The sequence below is a fragment of the Chelonia mydas genome, chromosome 15 (assembly GCF_015237465.2).
Source record: "Chelonia mydas isolate rCheMyd1 chromosome 15, rCheMyd1.pri.v2, whole genome shotgun sequence".
Lineage (NCBI taxonomy): Eukaryota > Metazoa > Chordata > Testudines > Cheloniidae > Chelonia > Chelonia mydas.
The window spans coordinates 29,662,941-29,680,175 of NC_057856.1; the positions used below are offsets into that span (position 1 = coordinate 29,662,941).

Genomic DNA, 17,235 nt, shown 5'->3' on the forward strand with positions numbered 1-17,235 from the left:
AATAGTATAGCAGCTGGCTTGCAACCCCATTGAGCCTAAAGGATGTCCGGAATGGGACCCCCAAGATTCCTGGAGGAGCCCCACAAGTGATGCCTCAGCATCCCCCAAACGCCTTGCCCAGGAGCACCCCTCCCATAAATCCCCTTCCAGGTGATCCCCAGCGGGTCCCCCCTCAAGATCCCATGTGCCTTAGTGTCTCTCCCAGGAGCGTACCAGCAGGGCCGTCCCACGGGACGCCCTGCCCAGCAGCCCCCGTCCCAGAGTGCTGTCAATACAATGGGCCCGGCCCGAAGGCAGGGGTCGCAGCCCCCCTGCGGACTACGACTCCCAGATTGCCCCGCGGCCCCCAGGCAGAGCCCGGGAGGGGGCTAACGGCGCGGTGCATGCCGGGGCCTGTAGTCCTGAAGGGGGGCGGCCCGCGGCCTGGCTGCCTTTGAATTTTGCCGCGAAAAGAACGCGTGGCAGCAGCCCCGCCCCCGCAGGACGCTACAGGGCGTCACCCTGGTAACGGGCCGGGGAGGGGGCGGGGCTCAGCCGCGTGCGGGTGCCGGGCCCCGGCTCCGTCGCTCAGTGTCGCCGGAGCCGCGCGCCGGGCAGGAGGGGGAGCCGCGAGCGGGGCCGCCGGGCCGGGGAGGGGGCGCAGCCGGGCCCGGAGCCGCCGCTGCAGCCCGTGCGTGCGGGGCCCGCCCCGGTGCATGCAGGAGCCGCCGCCGCCGCCGGAGCAGGCTGGGCGAGCGGGGCCGGAGCTGGTGCATCCCCCCGCCGCCGCCGCCGCCCTCCTCCCCGCAGCCCGGGCAGGAGGCGCCGCAGCCGGGGCGTCCCCGGGGCGAGCCGGGGCTGCTTCCTCCTCGGCGCCCGAGCGGGGCTGGAGCTGCCGCGACCCCTCCGGAGCGGGGCCGCGGGCCGGCGGCGCGTCCTCTCCGGCCTCGGCCGCCCGGCGATGAAGGGCTGACGGGGCGCGGAGGCGCCGGAGCTGCCGCTGCCCCCTGGCCGGCCGGTTTGCAGCGAGCGGAGCAGGCTGCGCAGAGGCGGGAGCCGCGCCGGATCCTCGGGCTCTCCCGGGCGGCACACAAAGAAACCCCCTCCCTGCAGAGAGCGCGGGGACCCCCCAGGACCAGCCGCCCCGCTGCTGCGGGGCCCCCAGGATGTAACCCGCCTCGCCCGCCCGTCGCCCTTCGTCTCTGCTCTGGAGGCTGCACGCGAGGGGGGGACCCCGCGACACGACGCCCCTGCACCCGCCGGAGCCACTCGCCCCCGGCTCCCCCCTGCTCCAGCGCAGCCCGCGGTCCGCTGCCCCCGGAATAGCGACCTCCGCCCCGCCGCTGCCCCGGGATGGGCCTTTCGTACCCGGCGTGACGCCCACAGCCCGCCCGGGCCCCGGGCCAGGATTTGCCCTTTCCCCGGGCAGGATTTGGTCGCTGTTGTCCGGGATTTACCCCCCGCCCCCGCCGCCGGTTCATGGCCGCGGGGCTCGCTCCGGCCTGCAGCGTCCTGGAGAGGCGGCGCCCGGCGCAGCGCGGATGGTGAGTCGCGGGCTGGGCGGCGGGGGAAGGCGGCTCCCGCCGGGGTGTCTGCTCGCCGGCCGGGCCGGGATCCGCGCCCCTGCCCCGGTCTCCTCCGCCCGGCTTCTCGCTCCTCTCGCCGACCCCGGCTGCCCTGCCCCGGGCGCCAGGCGGAGCCGGGCTGGGCTGGCTCGGCGTCGGGGGCAGCCGTGTGGCCGCGGTCGGGCCGGCCGGCGCGGAGCTGGCCCCGGCTCCCCGGGGTGTGGGGCCGGCGGGCGGGGAAGGGGGGCCAGCCCCTCCGGGGCAAGGGAGCCCCCGACCCCGCTGCCGGCCGCTGCTCGGGACCGGACGTCGGACAAGTGGGACCCCTGGCTGTGCCGAGCCCGGCCCGGGGGGGCACGCACGACTCCTCTCCATCGCGTGTAGCCTCGGGGCGCCAGCAGCCAGGGTGACCCGATGTCCCGATTTTATAGGGACAGTCCCTATATTGGGAGCTTTTTCTTATATAGGCTCCTATTTCCTCCCCATTCTCTGTTCTGATTTTTCACGCTTGCTGTCTGGTCACCCTGCCACCACCCAAAGCCCCCCAACGCCGCCACCTGCCCCAGCGCTGCTCCGGCTGCTTCCTCCCTGCGGGGTCCTCCCCCGGGGCCCAGGCCATGGCCCGGTCAGCGAGTGCTAACTTGGCGAATAACTCCCCCTGCTCCCGAGTTGAGGCACTGCTGGGCTCTTCGCACCCTGTGCTCCCAGGGCCATGCAGCTGGCACCTGCCACGGCTTCTTCTCACCCAGCTGTGAACTGCCCCAGGGTGTCACCCAGCCCAGGAGCCCTGGCTGTGTGCAGTGCCTGGAAACCCAACTAGGTGTTGACTCTGGGGTGGGGGGGTGAGAGAGAGAGATAGATTCTCCTAAATACCTGCCACTGGCTCAAAGCATGGGACCGGCTTGGATCTGTGGTGGAAGACTCTCCCCGCCCAAGGGGCACATGTGAACCCAGCAATGTCCTCTTCCTGCTACATTCTTTTGTGTGCTTGAGCCGAGCAGCTCTGACTCTGTTAACACAGGCTGGGCCCCTCCTGTTGGGACCTGGGGGATGACCTTCTGGTATTTTTAGCTCTGAAAGGGGCTTCTCAGCTTAATGAGGAGCAGTTGAAAGGTTATGTCCAGTGCTAATAAACCCCAATGACATATTAGGCGACACAAACTGGGACAGCTCAGGCAGACCTGGCAGATTTACCTGCTTAGATTGTTTCAAGGAGAGCTCTGGCGTATTCAGGATTGCTTTCTTTCTCAACAAGCAGCGATTATGTATTTCTTTCCTCTTAATTTAATCTGTCAATTCAGTGATGAAACCAGAATGTTGGGTTTTTTTCTCCTTTTTCTTTTGGCTGAACTACTGGATATGTATTTGATGCAAACAACTCTCTCCTTAAAGGACCGTGTCTCTTTAAGTTTTCCACATGAGACAGAGATGGATAGTTTATTTCCATGTATATTTTATATATATTTCTAGTTTCATCACTGACCCTGATGGTGTGGAACTGGATTCTTACAGGAAAAATAACCCACCTGTTCTTGCTGCTGTTTTTCTGCCTAACATCTGGATCCCTTGGTAGTTGTGGAAACACTTAGGTTGTTGCAAACAGAATTCATGAGAAGGGAAGAAACGTGAAATATTTAATGCCAGCCCCTGTGTTTATCTGAATATCACGAGTAACAAAGAAGGAGAACAAAACACCTGAGAAATCTTCTTCTTTAGAAGCTGTTCTCTCACACTTCTAGCTCTCTCCACTTGGGTATCGACAGACCTGTCTTCAAACCCAACAAATTTCCTGAAATGCATTCAAACTAGCTCTTGGGTAGAGAGAGAATCCCCCATAATATCTCCTATAACTTCAGTGCAGGGAAATTTGAACTGCCAGAAGCAAAGCAGAACAGCCTGCAAGAGTTAAATGGATAACACTGCTGGGCATTTTGTGGCTTCCCGCTGTTTAAGCTGAGGTCAGTTCCTTTCACATGACCAAGGATGATCAGAATATCTTTCCTATCTGGCTGAGCAGAGAACAGAAAGTTAGAGGTGTTCCTAGTGCCAGGTACAAAGAACCTGTAAGAGCATCTAAATCTGGCTTTGAGGAGAGCTGCCAAATAAAGACAATTAAAATGCTAAATATACGATGTTTGAATATTGAGCAGTCCAAGTCAAAGGTCCGATGTCTGATGGCACTTGCTTATCGGGGAATGTTTAGGATGTCCAAAGCAAAATACCCAGGGTTTGCTTCATCACTGTAAATTTAGTTCCAGGGAAGAACAGGAGTGTAATTTTAAAATGGTATCTTGTGTTTGTACTGTGCCAGATGCTTGTAGGGGAGATGATCTGACTGGATCAAATACTCAGGACATTACTGGCTCTTGATGCTTCAAGATGCCGACAGTATTTCGTCTCTTACAGCACTGTGCATGCCTCGTTCCCTTTGTGTGGCTTCTCTGACACTTAACCTGTGTGCCAGTTACCTCTCGTTGCTTGGTTGTCACGACGGCATATTCCTAAGGGTAGAGCACACTCAGCTATAACATGCTTTTGCTCAAGGTGGTGGCAGTGAATGTTTAAAATTCCAAGGTTTGGTTTTGTTCTCTTTCAGCTCGGTAAAAGTGTCCCCGGTTACTGCAGTGGGACGAATGTTGAGCTTAGAGGAAGGATCTAGTGTTCATGGCTTTCCTTGGCTCTAGTGTAGACTTTTTAACTATAGGGCTTGTGTTTTCATTTATTAATAAAGATGTGTGTGTGCTCGCTCTGATTCTGACCAAATTAATCTTGTCACATTTTGAATGAAACCCAGTGAAAGGCATATGTTAGGAAATGTATTTGTAAGTCACATGTCTTAGGCACCTCTCAGGTTCCCATTCTGAGCTTGCACTACTTCAGGTAGTCGTGTAGTGCATTCCTTAGTAAATGGCATGCATAAGTGATACACACAACAAAATTGCAAGTGACTGGTTTAATAGAGGGGTGTATCTTTCTGTCCGCGCAGTGTCAACTCATAATATACATCTGACGTTTTTAAGTGAACTTCTTAAAAGTACATTGCTTGCTAGAGGAAAATGTAACCTGCCAATAGCTTTCACATAACAGGTATGACTGCAAGGGAGAGAAGAGGAACTTGTAATGTTCCTAATAGACATGGCCAATTACTGGAGGAAAACAGGAAATGCAGCAGAAGTGTAACCCATTTATGCACAAGAGGACTTGTCAGATGTACTCGTTAAGGGGAAAGATTGGCTGGGGCATTTGAGTTTGATAAACAGCTTTCCAGTGTGTGGGTTCCCTCACTTAGCTTCTCAATTTAAGAAACTGCAAACATATAAAATAGAACTGATGTGTTAGGGAACATTTGAATCTAGTCTGGGAAATCATTTGCTGACTCTTTTTGGAAGATTCTTAGGTGCTTGGGGTGTGTGTGTGTGTGTCTGAATTAGGTAAGGGTGCTTTGATCCAATTAGCAGGAAAAGCCTTTCTTTTGTCTTTCTGAGTCCCTACTGGTTAAAAGGGGAGGAAGCCAATCTTGGTCTTTAGGAACTTGGCATTCCTTCCTGTTCTTGCATACAGCTTCCTTGCCAGTTTAACAGTTGAGTAAATACCAGTGCAAGTTCTTTTCGCCGTTCAAGCTGCAAGATATGTTCAGTAGAAATAAGACCAATCATTAAACATTTAAACATCTACGTCTCTGAATATTTATCCCAAGGCCAGAGTAAAGAAACCTATGGAATGATGTGATTGGTCAGTTATTCTGAATAGAAACTAGAGTGGTTTTTAATGGCTCACTTTCTTAGCTAGGCGCTGATTTCTTTCCCCCTATCGACCTGCGGAGAACAAAAGGTCCCTGTTAGGAAGCCGTGGAACCCAATTTGTAGCTGCGCTGTGTACTTCGCTTTCTGTGATGTTCTTCAGATATGCTAAAAGAAAAGGAGGACTTGTGGCACCTTAGAGACTAACAATTATTGAGCATAAGCTTTCGTGAGCTACCATCGAATGCATCTGATATGCTGTGGTTCTTTAGAGCTTTCGGAGGGAATCTCTGATTTGGGTGCTCTCTCGTCATGGCTTTCTATGGGTGGGTAAATATCACAATTTGCCATCCGTTCTGAGACTGGGGGTAGGAGTGAGCTATCCCAGGTGTTTGAGGGTGATCCCGAACACTAGGTCTTTGCATCACCCAGTCCTATGCCCAGGGGTGCTGGAACAGTTTATGTCGTGGGGGTGCTTAGAGCCACTGAACCAAACTGTAAACCCTGGATATGATGGAAACCACTTTGAGCCAGGGGCTGCGGCAGCCCCCCCCAGTTCCCGCACCTCTGTCTGTGCCTCATTAATTAAGAACTTCTGCGTACCCATGATGCTGCTCTTTTGGTATCATTGAGTAAACGTAGCGCGTAGCCCTTGTGGAAGGTGCCGGCGCCTGCGGTTCCCCAGTGATCTTCAGCACAGGTGTGGCGTGGTCAGCAGCAGTGCCAGCTTCTCCCTGCATAGCCAGTCAACTTCAAGCCTGACCTGGAGGGGGTGTCCCTCGCGGCCAGCACGGGGAGGTTACTGCTTGCCTTCTCTGCTGGAGAGATGATGTCCCCTGGGCACTGACTGAGACCCAAATGCTTCTCTCACAAGCCACCGAACAGCCTGCCGGCAGCCGCGGTACCTGATCTGAGATGGCCCGGACCCTGTGGCTGATGGGTGCACAGTGACCGTCTCTGCAGTCACCCTGTACTCTTCTGTTTCAAGCAGGGCCAATGTGGGGCGCTTTCTTCACGGGCCTAATGCTCTGGGCCTTTCTGTTGCAGAAGGGGCTGGACTTTGGCAGTCGGCTTGTCTTGGTGCAGCAAGCTGTGGCTGAACTCCTTTGTCAGCGGTGGGTGCAGTGCCAGGCCACCTCACCCTCGCACACCCTGACGCTCGCACGCCCTCTGCTAGTGAGTCCTAGCCAGAGGCACGGCAAACTTGGGTGATCTGACGGTCTGGATAAATGTCCAGTAGGGACCAGCACACGCTTCCCCCAATTCATTCTTTTCCCCCACCTGCTCAAACAGGTGTCTCGAGGGGCGGTTTGAGAGGGTCCCTAGAGCAAGGCGCACTGTCTGAGTCACAGATCCCCGGGAGCACCTCGGACGCAGAGGCAGGTGTATCTCACGCAGCTGTCAGTAAAACGCTGGCCTCTTCGAAAATCCTGTAACTAAACTCCGTGGCCAGATCTCCAAGATAATTCATCATAATACCCGGCTCTTACACCGCACCCTGTGGGAGCTGTGACTGAGCTGGAGCTGTAGGTTGGTGGGGGCGTGGGGGATTCTATTTTTATAGCGCCCAGTCTGAGGGAAAATGCAAGTCCCTGCATATTCCATTTCCTTGTTTCCCCAGTAATGTCAGATATTGCGGTTTGTTTGGCCATTGCTTCCGTTAGTGGGTTTTCCCCTCCCTCATCTTAGTTAGAATTGGGTTTCTAAAAGCTTTGCCGGGCGGGCGAGAGTTGTTTACGGAGTACCAGTCTCGCCAGCACTTTACGGTGAGTAGAATGCATGTGCACTAGTAAAATACACATGCATTGCAAGCACGAGAGATGTGTATCTACAGGGTTGATCTGCAGCTGGGCTGGGATCGGGCTGGCCTTTTTGCTTGTGCCACCCAACTGCCTGGTGGTGGGTATTTGGATTTGCATCCGCAGAAACACGTCTTTCCGAGCAGAGACCATGCTCCCAAAGAGGGAGCCCGTCCTCCTGCAAGTGATTGTGGAAATTGATGTACTTCTGCAGCGCGCATGCATGAGAAAATAAGACATTTCTCCTTTCTCTTCTGCCTGCACATTCCTCAAAACCCTAATATTCATGAAAGGTAATTCAATCAAACCGTGATTCCTATCAGCTAATGCAGCAAAGCTGGCACAGGGTGAGAATGGAAGCCAGGAACACAAAAGCCCTGTTTTATTACCTCCTGCTTGCCTCAGAATTGCTTTTCTCCCTTGAGTGAGCTGGCTAAAGCTGGCTTTATTATGTTAACCTATTTGCGTGTCAAGAGCTATTGTGCCTCTTTTTATCTGTGTTTGTATTTGCTCGGTGCAGGGAAGAAAAGGAGGAGGCGAAAATGGCTGGCTGGTCAGTGCTTTGCACTCTGGGGGCACTGATTGGTTGCTAAGTGATTTGCATCCCCGGTAATCACTTTTATCTCAGAAGGATGTCGTGGATAATTATAAGCCTACTGACATCTTTTGAAATCTGCCTAATGGGTGTTTTAATTTACATGGGGAGAAGGGGCTATTTGCGTTGCTCTGACTACAGGTTGCGTGGGTATATAGTTAAAAAAATTATTTTCCGTGTAAAGTGGAAACGGCTCCCTGGGAATTTAGGACTGGCAAAGCCCCACCCTGCAGAGGAACAGAATGAGCCCAAAAGCTGTGGCCCTCTGGGCACATTGTGACTTACATTTATAGTGAACCTCTGCCTGGAGTGAAAGCGTGGTTGATTCTGTTTCCCACTCAGGGTTGTCTAGTACTGTATGTCCCAGTAACAGCTGACTGGCTTGGCGTGGCCTTGAATCCCCTATCCGATGATCATCACTTTCCATGGATTTTTTCCACTAGGGCTGGGGGAGTGCTTCTCCTTTCAAAAAAAAGAAAAGGAGGACTTGTGGCACCTTAGAGACTAACCAATTTATTTGAGCATGAGCTTTCGTGAGCTACAGCTCGCTTCGTCGGATGCATGTTCACAAATTGAAGCTTTGTGTGTTAGGACCACTCCACTCCATGAACTTCTCTTAATAAATATACAGAGGCAGCAGGGCTTGTAGCAGCGCCATTCTGAGAGATCGCTCGTCCTGAGCTGTGTGGATGCTACACTCCTTTTCTAAACCCCGCCCCGGTATAGCTGCATTGGTGGGAAAGCGAGCATAGATTGTTAGCCTGCGGAGCTGCTCCCTGTGCAGCGAGAACTGACTGAAGATCTGCCACGTGAGGTTAGAACTTGGGTTTGGCTGGCCGGCGCTAAAACATGGAATGCAGCAAACCCATCGACATGAGGCAAACTCACATGGCTAATTGGTCACACATACAGCCTGGCTCCAGCCACCACTGGGTTAGCCAGATACTTCCTTGGAACTCAGACTAATGGATGAGCCGTTGCCTTGTGTAATATCTGCGGGGTGTTGGTTTAGGTAATACGTTCCTTGCATCTTACTCTTCCACCTAGGCTCTCGCTCTCCCATGGCTGCAAGTGTTTGTGGTGATAATGCGTAGCTGCATTTTAGGGGTTCCCAGAGGGAAGCTGGAGACTTTGGAAGCTGAGTTGGAGACACTAGGGGCTTTTGGTACCCGGTGAGGTGCCTTGGGATTGTGGGATGAAAACACTTTGTGAGTGTAGCTCTAAAACAAGCAGGCTGTGAAATAGTTAACAATGTTGACATTTACTTTCTCATTTTTAGGTTTCAGAGTCCATCTCCAACGAGATAAATGGGGCAGTTTGCAGCTCTCGGTTGTTGTTCCAGGCTGTCTGTAGGTTGGGGCAGAGATAGCTGCATCTCTTTACAGTTGGGCCACATTTAAGGGGCTTTCTTTACTGCCCTAAAGGCTGGAACCATCTTTTGGAGGGGGGGGGGGCGGCGGTATCTGCTTCCGTCATGCAGAATACATGGGCCCTGGATAGCGACCTGAGATTTGCATGGCATGGCCTGCAGGCCATATACACATCAGTGTTCTGCAATTCAGCCTTGGCCACCTTCTCCCTTAATATGGACGTATGGCCTGTAGAGAGTACAGGTCCCAGCATGCACAGGGAGCTGGCCACTTGGCATTGAACTCCAGTCCTTCATATTACAGACTAGGTGAGTGCAGTCAGGTTACTTTATGAAGATCATGCGTGGACCCAGCGTTCTGGGCCAGTTGTTAATGCAGTCTTCATTTGGAGAAAGTCTGGACACATCCCCTACTCAGCACATTGGAGAGTGGAGGTCTTCACAGCCCACGTCTGCGCACGACAACCCTGCCATCCAGAAAGGCTGTCTGTCTGCCCGGCCAGGCTTTCATCCTGAGTGCTTGGGTAGAAACGCAGGAATTCTGAAACCCAGAGATTCAGGAAAGCAGCCACGTGCTGCCCTTGGCAAAGGCTCTCCTGCCGATGCTGTTTGCAGTGAGAGCCTTGTTGCATTCTTAGGAGCCCCACGCATTCCTGATGGTGGTCACATGTCGGGTGCCCTTTGGGCTCTGTGTATGTGTGGGGGCGATGCCACAATTCCATGAACTGCATCAACTAAGCCCAACCCAACATCTCAATAAACATGGGAGCTTTAGCCCTAACTTGACCACGGAGAACCATCCCCCGCGGCCTGTTGTTTATGAGCTGACCCTGTGGCCCTGCAGGGCTGACGTGGGTTCATGAAGGATGGCCTACAAAGACCGTTGTAATACCACTGGCTTGGCCAGCAGGGTCGGGGGGAGGAGGGAGTAGTGAACTTTCCTGAGGGTAATTCTTGAATTTGGCATTTGAAGAATGTGGCTGGCACAGAGACCCGTGACCCAGTGCCTAGCCTGCTTCTGCCAACTCTATCTTGACACATAGAGAGGTGGAAACAAAAATCCATGGAAAAATGTGATGCACCTGTTTAATTTGGGTCCCTCAGAGCTAAGCAAGGGTAGATTGAGTTGAGGGGAGTAAGAAGCCAGCAGCGTCCCTGTAGGACAAATTGGGGGACCGTGCACCAGCTCTCTCTCCCTGGTCACGCTTCTAAATTGTTGTGCAAGATGAGCAGGATATTAGTAATGTGGATTTCTTTCCGTCCCAGCCCCCCTTCCCACGTAGCCGTTTTCAGGGTCTGGGTGGGGTGGGGTTTTTGGTGTGTGTTTTTTGCTAGTGAGCAGCATCTATTTATGGCTCACTGTAAACAAACTCCCAATGAAAGAAAGTTAATGACCTGAAACTGACAAGAGCCTGCTGGGAATTTTTATAGCCCCTGGGATTCCTTTTGCTAAAGAGAGAGTCGATCAGCATTTGTAACCCAAAATGGCAAGCCGCACACGCCCAAACCCCTCAGAACAAGCCGCTCCCGAGCAGGAGCTGCGAAGGCACGAGGGCTTAGCGAAGAGCAGCCGCAGCAGGTGAAGCAGCAAAAAGGGGGATTTTAACCGGTTATTGATGGTCTGAATTGAGCTCTTGGCCCACTGATAGATGGAGTGTGGGTGCATGCATGCGTTTCCATGGGGTCCCCCCCACTCCTGGAATCAAGGAATCTTCTATGCTTTTACCATCTGCCTGTTGTAGGTCATTTTTGTCATGCTTCAGGCTAGAACTAAAGCTGGCTTATCATCAGTGGTAACCAAACACTAATAAAGCCTTAATACTCTGCAGTGAAGAGATTTAGCTGTCAGAGATAAATATTCATATTGCTTTCTAATTCAGCTTCCGCTCCGCAACAAGGGAGCGGTGGGGAGGAAAGATGCAAATACTGCTGGGTGTTTTTTAATGTTGGTGATGCTGCTAGCCACTGTAGGTCACCGCTTCTATAGGGCGAGGTCCTGCCTGGGTGTTTGGCCGTCAGTTTTAGACTGCACTGTTGCTAATTGCATGATGTAAATATTCCCGTTAGTGCTATTGAATTACAAGACTGTTCGCATGATGCAGATTGTTCCGTGTGTGTGCCCCTGTACTGTTGTTGATACAGCCGGAAGCAGGGCCACTGAGTTGGGTAATGTTTACTGACCTAGTCTCTTGCTCTGATATCCCCTCACGACCCCCATACACACTGCCTGGATATACGTGCTTGGTTTGATTTCCTGGGTAGAGCTGGCAGTTAAAGCTGACAAATTGAAAGAGGCTTTAAGTGATTCAGGTTAATTATTAGTAGTCAGGGGAATATCAGTTTTTACAGGGATGCCCTTGGCTAGTTTGAAGCATCAAAGCTTCGGTTTTTTCCTCAAGAGGTCTACAAAGCCTGATATAGACCAGGACAGTTTTCCCTTTTAAGAAGACGCTGGCTAAGTTTTAGATCCAGTGCATTGCTCTGCAGTTCAGAAGTGCAGCATTGTATTCGTGCCCGAGAATCCGAAAACAAATATAAACAAAGCGAACTGAAATAGAGCTGCCTATTCCTCTGTCCAAGGTGAGTGAAATAAAATTAAGGAATGGCACGTCAGAAATCCTTCTGGCTTGTAGGGCCATCGTCCAAGTGCTGTGGGGTCAGTTCCAAAAATGAGTTGCCAACAACTTGAGGTTCAGGACCTTCCTGTGAGTCACCCGGAGAACATTCATGCTTTCGCCGTCGCATTTTCCTAGCTTTTTAAAAAATGTTTCTCTTGGGAAACCCACAGAGAAGGGAAACTGATCGTAGAGGGGCAGTCGCAGGTTTGACTTGACGCAAGGTACTGTCAGATGCCCAAAGTAGACTCAGATAAAGGGGCATTATTTTCTGCAGTCTTCGTGATCTTGGGGTTACTTGTAACAATAGAAGTGGGGGAGGGAATTAGAGAAGTGGGGTTTTTTTTATTTTTTTTTTTTAACAATCCTGAATTGTTAAGACCAGGTCAAGGAATCATTTAAGTTGCTGACTTCCATGTAATATGGCATTTGAGTCTGTTTATGTATATTCTTCATTGGCTACCTTTTCTGTCTTTTGTTCTTGATGGTTCACTGCCTCCAGGGCTCTGCAGCCCCATTCTGGCTTCCGAAGTACTGAATCGGAGCGTGCGTGTAATAGAAATACTCCATTAATATCTGTTGTAGTTTTACAATCTTGGAGGGCTTATCTTTTCTTGTGTAATTCCCATTAATGTCAATGGGAATTAAACAGACCAGAATAGATGCATAATATCTAGACAGTCGGCAATGAGTTTCTGAGAGAATAAATCACTGGGGATAGAATGAATAAAGTATACTGGAAAAACACCCTAACCACCTCCCTGTATGTAGATCTGCAGCAATCCAGTAATAGCGTCTGGTCCCAGCCCTGGAAAGACATGTCTATATGTTAATGCTGTCTAATGAGCTGGGTATAAAAGCAACTGCTGAAGTTAATAAAGGAAAATGCTTGTTGAAAAAGTGACAGATCCCCAGCAGAACGCTGCTCTGGGGTCAGGATGTTTTCTTTCTGCCCCTGTTGAGGAGCTATTCTGCACCATAGTTTTGAAAAGGGGCTAAAACTCTGGTTTGGGGTGAATATGGGACTTTCCATATTGATCCTAGGTCTTTTCGAGTGCCCCGTGTATGGTGGTGTACAAACCCAGTCCTTATGGATCTCAGCACGGCTCTTGGGCTGCTACGTCCCAAGGGGAGCCCCGGGGAGAGAAGGTTCTCATGGATTTTGTGTCAGCAGCTTTGTGGCTGTAGCTCTGTCAAAGCAAACAGCTCTGTGGCGGGGGGGGGGCTCCAACCTTCCTGGGCACTCTGGAAAAGAGTGACAGGGTCAGTCAGGTTTTTCTGGATAACAGCACAGCCAAGGTCCGTTGCCTCCGACCCCTGCGGCCTGGCACTCCAAGCACTGGCTGGGTCATAGCGGCAGGGGTCACTCCTGTTGGACAGCCTTTTGCCCCGTGTGGCATTCAGAGAGCAGGGACTGAACCGGTAGCAATGTAACCCTTAGCGCAGCCTCTTCCCTGTGGATGCCCTACAGCAAAGGGGCCCTGCTCTGGGCTGGAAAGAGAAGAGTGCCAAGGACGGCCTAAACGCTGGGTAAGAAGAGAGCCGGCGATCTGGCATCGTGGCTGGGACCCTGTGTGCACTGGGCACTTGGTAACGTCAGTCACCCCAGCTCAGGCCTGCCCTGCCCCGTGGCAAGGGTTCTTCCCGTGTCCCTCCCTGCACCTTGGTTGTACACACGCAGGCTGAAGCCCCGTTGTTACCTAAAGGGCGGGTACAATGTGCCATGACGATGCAAGCTTTCCCGTACCCCAGTGCCTTAGCTCTGAGCTGTAGACTTCCCTCCGCCTACCCCGAAGGTGAGAGGTAGGTCAGTGTTGGCGCTCCCCACGGCTGTGTCTACACTGCCGCTTTCAGAGCGAGAACTTTAGTCGTTCGGGGTGTGAAAAAACACACCCCTGAGCAACACAAGTTTTAGTGCTGAAAAGCGCCAGTATGGACAGCGCTTCATCGCCAGGAGCTTCCAGCAATAAAGCGACCACCCCTCATTTGGGGTGGGTTTTTTTTTTTTAATTGCTGGGAGAGCTCGCCCTGGCGATAAAGCGTGACCTCACTGCCCACGTCACAGGGGTGTAGACAAACCCTAATTGAGCCTGCGCATTGCAATGGGCCCTGGGTCAGAGCTATAAGAGTTCCTGGTGGACAGGAGTTTTCAGCTAAGCTGGCGTGCCCCTCCTGCCTGGCAGCTGCCGTGTAGCAATGAAGGATGCTGCCGGCTGAACGCAAACAGGCAAAAGGCTCCTGCTCCCATTGCTGGTCACCTGGGCCCGTCTGCCCCTGCTTCCTCCGGGGCACAGCCAAGGCTGGAGACCTGCCGCCCCGAGGCCTGTGCCCCTCCCAGCCATGGACTCTGTCTTTCTCAGCGTCTGCCAGGAACACAGATGGACGCAGTAGGTTTTCAACAGCCCTAATGCTGGGGGATATGAAGGATTAAGGTTGGTGACCATTTTTTAACTCAATAAAGGGAGAGACAAGCTGGAGTCTGCAGGCCAGAGATATAATTAGTTCGCAGCAGTGCCACCTTTCTTGATTTAGCTTCAGAGAGCAGAACAGGACAAGGACGTTATACCCAATTAGCAATAACATACAGTCGGAGCTTGAATAGGTGAGATAACAAGCTATTTTTACGACTTTTCTTTACAGACTTTACAAAACAAGGGGGTATCAAGTCTTTATTTCTTTTCCCCGGGGAACAATTATTGGTGATCTAGGAATTTCCAAAGCCAAATGATACATTTGTTAACAAAAACAATAAAAAGCCTAATGGTTAAAATACAGCCGTTGGCAGCCTGGGGATGGAGCGGCGGGTGGCTCCTGCTAACACAGGCCTTCCAGTTCCCGTAACAGGTGTCGCTCAGGGCTGCTCTCCACACTGGCTTTTCCCCACAGGACATGTGAGCTCTGACCTGCTTGTTGGCTGGCTGCATACGGCCCTGTGTAGCTGGAGGTACTCTGCCATAGGAAGAGCCCTGGTTTCCTATTAGAATTGTCTGCCCCAGGGTTGTTCTCCAAAGGCCCAGTGCGTTAGGCTGTCGGCTGAACACCTGCAGGGAATAACTCGTAACCTCAGACAGTGCAGCGCTAGGCTCCAGCTGGGGTATTAGCTGGCAATAGGAAAATTGTTACTTTCTTCTTTGATCTTGAGTTCTGGCTCCCGCAGGAAGTGTTGGGAGTCCCACTGCTCAGTGTTAAGGTTGAAAACTCTGATGGGCCCTTGGGAAAGAATACAGGTGAACGACACCGGAGTGTCTCTTGGTAACTAGATGCGCTTACTAGGTGGAGAGAAGCCATCCCAACTCGGCAGTGTACAGCCACCATGGCAAGTAAGGTCAAACAGGTGTTCTTCAGATGGGGTCTTGCTAAGGCTAAGTAATAATGGTCCAGCATTTGTGGGAAAGGTGCCCCGGGACGTTTGAGATACTGGAACTTGATCAGAGGTTCCCTACTACCCCCAGAGCTCGGGATTGGTGGAACGGGCCAAATGCACTGCGACAGCTGGGCTTAGTAAGCTGGTAAGCAACTCATGAAAAAATGGAGATGTTAAGTGAGCCTTTGTCTTGATGGCCACCAGGGGAAGGATAGCAATTGAGGCTGTGGCTGGAAGGGAGATGGGACTCTCAGAGCATGTATTCATTACCCAGTGACTAAAATAACTCCATGGGGCACCGTAACAGAGCAGTGGGTTAAGAAACTGGTATGGCATGTGCAAAAAGTACACAAGATGGTAGTGGGAAACCTGTGAAGGGCCTAGTCCTGGAGATGTGTGTAGCGTGTCCCAGTGAGCTCCCCACAGGTAAGTCACCAAATCACTTCAAGTGTTGCCTCACTAATAAAAATGTTACTCCAATCGGCTGAGTAGTAAATCTCTGTCCAACAGGTGAGTCACGTGAAGCTGGGCTGGAGGGTAGGCTGTAGGAAAGGGCTCTAGGTCGAAAAGCCATGGCCAATGCGCCTGATGACGCATGTGCATGATCCTCTCCGTTCGTTCTATTGCGTTTTCCTGTTGGCTTCCATAACCAGAACAACGCTGTCCCCGCTGGCCTTTGGTGCCACCACAGAGCAGCGGATGCTCAGGGAGTGACTCGCCCTGTGCAGAGCTAGTGATGGTCAAGGATTTGAGCGGTGCTCCAGCAATGCAGGTCTTTGGAAACAACCACCTGGCTTTCCCAGCGCGGACCGGGGCAGATCCTGTCTGCGGGTTGTTCCGTTTCAGCTGATGCTGAGTAGATGCTCCCGGTGAGGCTGCTGCGTATGAAGAGGTAGGAGGGGAGGGAAGGTAGGTGCTCTGTGCTCTCAACTGCAGCAGACAGCCAGCCCTGTTCCTGAGCTTCTGCCTTTGCCTCAAGTTCCTGGTCAGCGACTTCTGTTGGGGTTCATCCGGGCCTTGACGCTGGCTCTGCTTGTTCCCTTAGCTGCGCCTTCATGCTTCCTGTTGCCACTGCTGCCCTTCCATGCAGCGTGACTTCCTTGCTTGCCCAATTGCACAGGGTCCTCAATGCACAGGTGGGGAGATCTCGAGGGGGAGGGGCATCTCTGCTGTCTTTCCAATCCACCCTTACATCCCTGCATGGACTTGCATACATCTGACTCCATGGCTCATGCCTATTCAGTCCCTCCCATCTTGGCGGGCTCTGTTCTGTCCCTATGCCTTGCACAGCAGGAATCTCTCACTCGTCTTCCTCTGGACTGCAGAGTCGCACATTGTAAGCCCTCCCCTTGGCATATGCTTGGCTTTCTGAAGCCCTTGTGCAATGCATGCTCTGAAGAGACCTTGAAGACTTATGGCCCGCACAGGTCCAGCAGCTGCACTGGGGTGTCTCTCAATAGAATAGCGATGCCACCTAGCTCTTCTGCAGGGCTTTTCATCAGCAGAGCTCACAGCACTTTACAAAGGAGATAAGCGTCATTATCCCTGTTTTACAGATGAGGAAATTGAGGCACAGAGAAGGGAGGTGACTTGCACAAGGCCAGTGGCCAAGCTGGGAATAGAACCTAGGCCTTGAAGACCAAGTCCAGTGCTTTATCCACTAGGAAACGCTGCCTCCCTATATTTGATTGTTTTAAATTATGGCCAGACTCTTGATACCGTACTGTGCTCTCCTGCTACTCAGTACCTTAAATAACATAGTGAACATCTGGTTTCAGTTGGGGCGGGGGGGTGATCACTGTCTTCTCCCAGGCAGCTGTGTTAGACTGGGCAAGGATGGATGTGTGTAGGGAATTATAAGAGCTAGTAGGAGTGTAGCTAATGCAGATCCTCTTTTAGCTCCAGGGGAGCAGGCCAGGTCCTGGTCCACGGAACCAAAGGCCCAGTGGCTGTTTCCACGTGCTGGCTCGGTGCTCTAGCTGGCAACCATGGCCTGTTTGTTACAGAATGAGTTTTCCCCTCTCCAAAATGGTTATTCCTTTTTCAAAGCCATGCCTCGGGCTTTTGGGTGTAAAATGGGATCTTCTCCCCCTCCGGGCTGTATTGGTAACCGGGACTCGGTCTCCCTCTGGATGTGGATGGAATCTGCCTTTGCTTTTTCATCTTCGCTTGTCAGCAGCGCAGGAACAGGACAATCTAATGTCAGATA

At 52.3% G+C, this 17,235-nt stretch overlaps 1 protein-coding gene across 5 annotated transcripts in view; it reads left to right on the forward strand.

Annotated features, from left to right (window-relative positions):
- The first annotated feature begins 571 nt into the window (after nucleotides 1-571).
- FAM222A (family with sequence similarity 222 member A) overlaps nucleotides 572-17,235 on the forward strand; it is a 105,720-nt gene continuing 89,056 nt past the window's right edge. For 3 of the 5 annotated variants that reach the window (XM_037879002.2, XM_037879001.2, XM_043529523.1), the window contains exon 1: nucleotides 574-1,523. The gene's annotated coding sequence lies outside the window, so the exon portion shown is untranslated. Of the gene's footprint in view, nucleotides 1,524-17,235 lie in introns of all 5 variants that reach the window. The other 2 variants (XM_043529525.1, XM_043529524.1) reach the window with 1 other exon arrangement.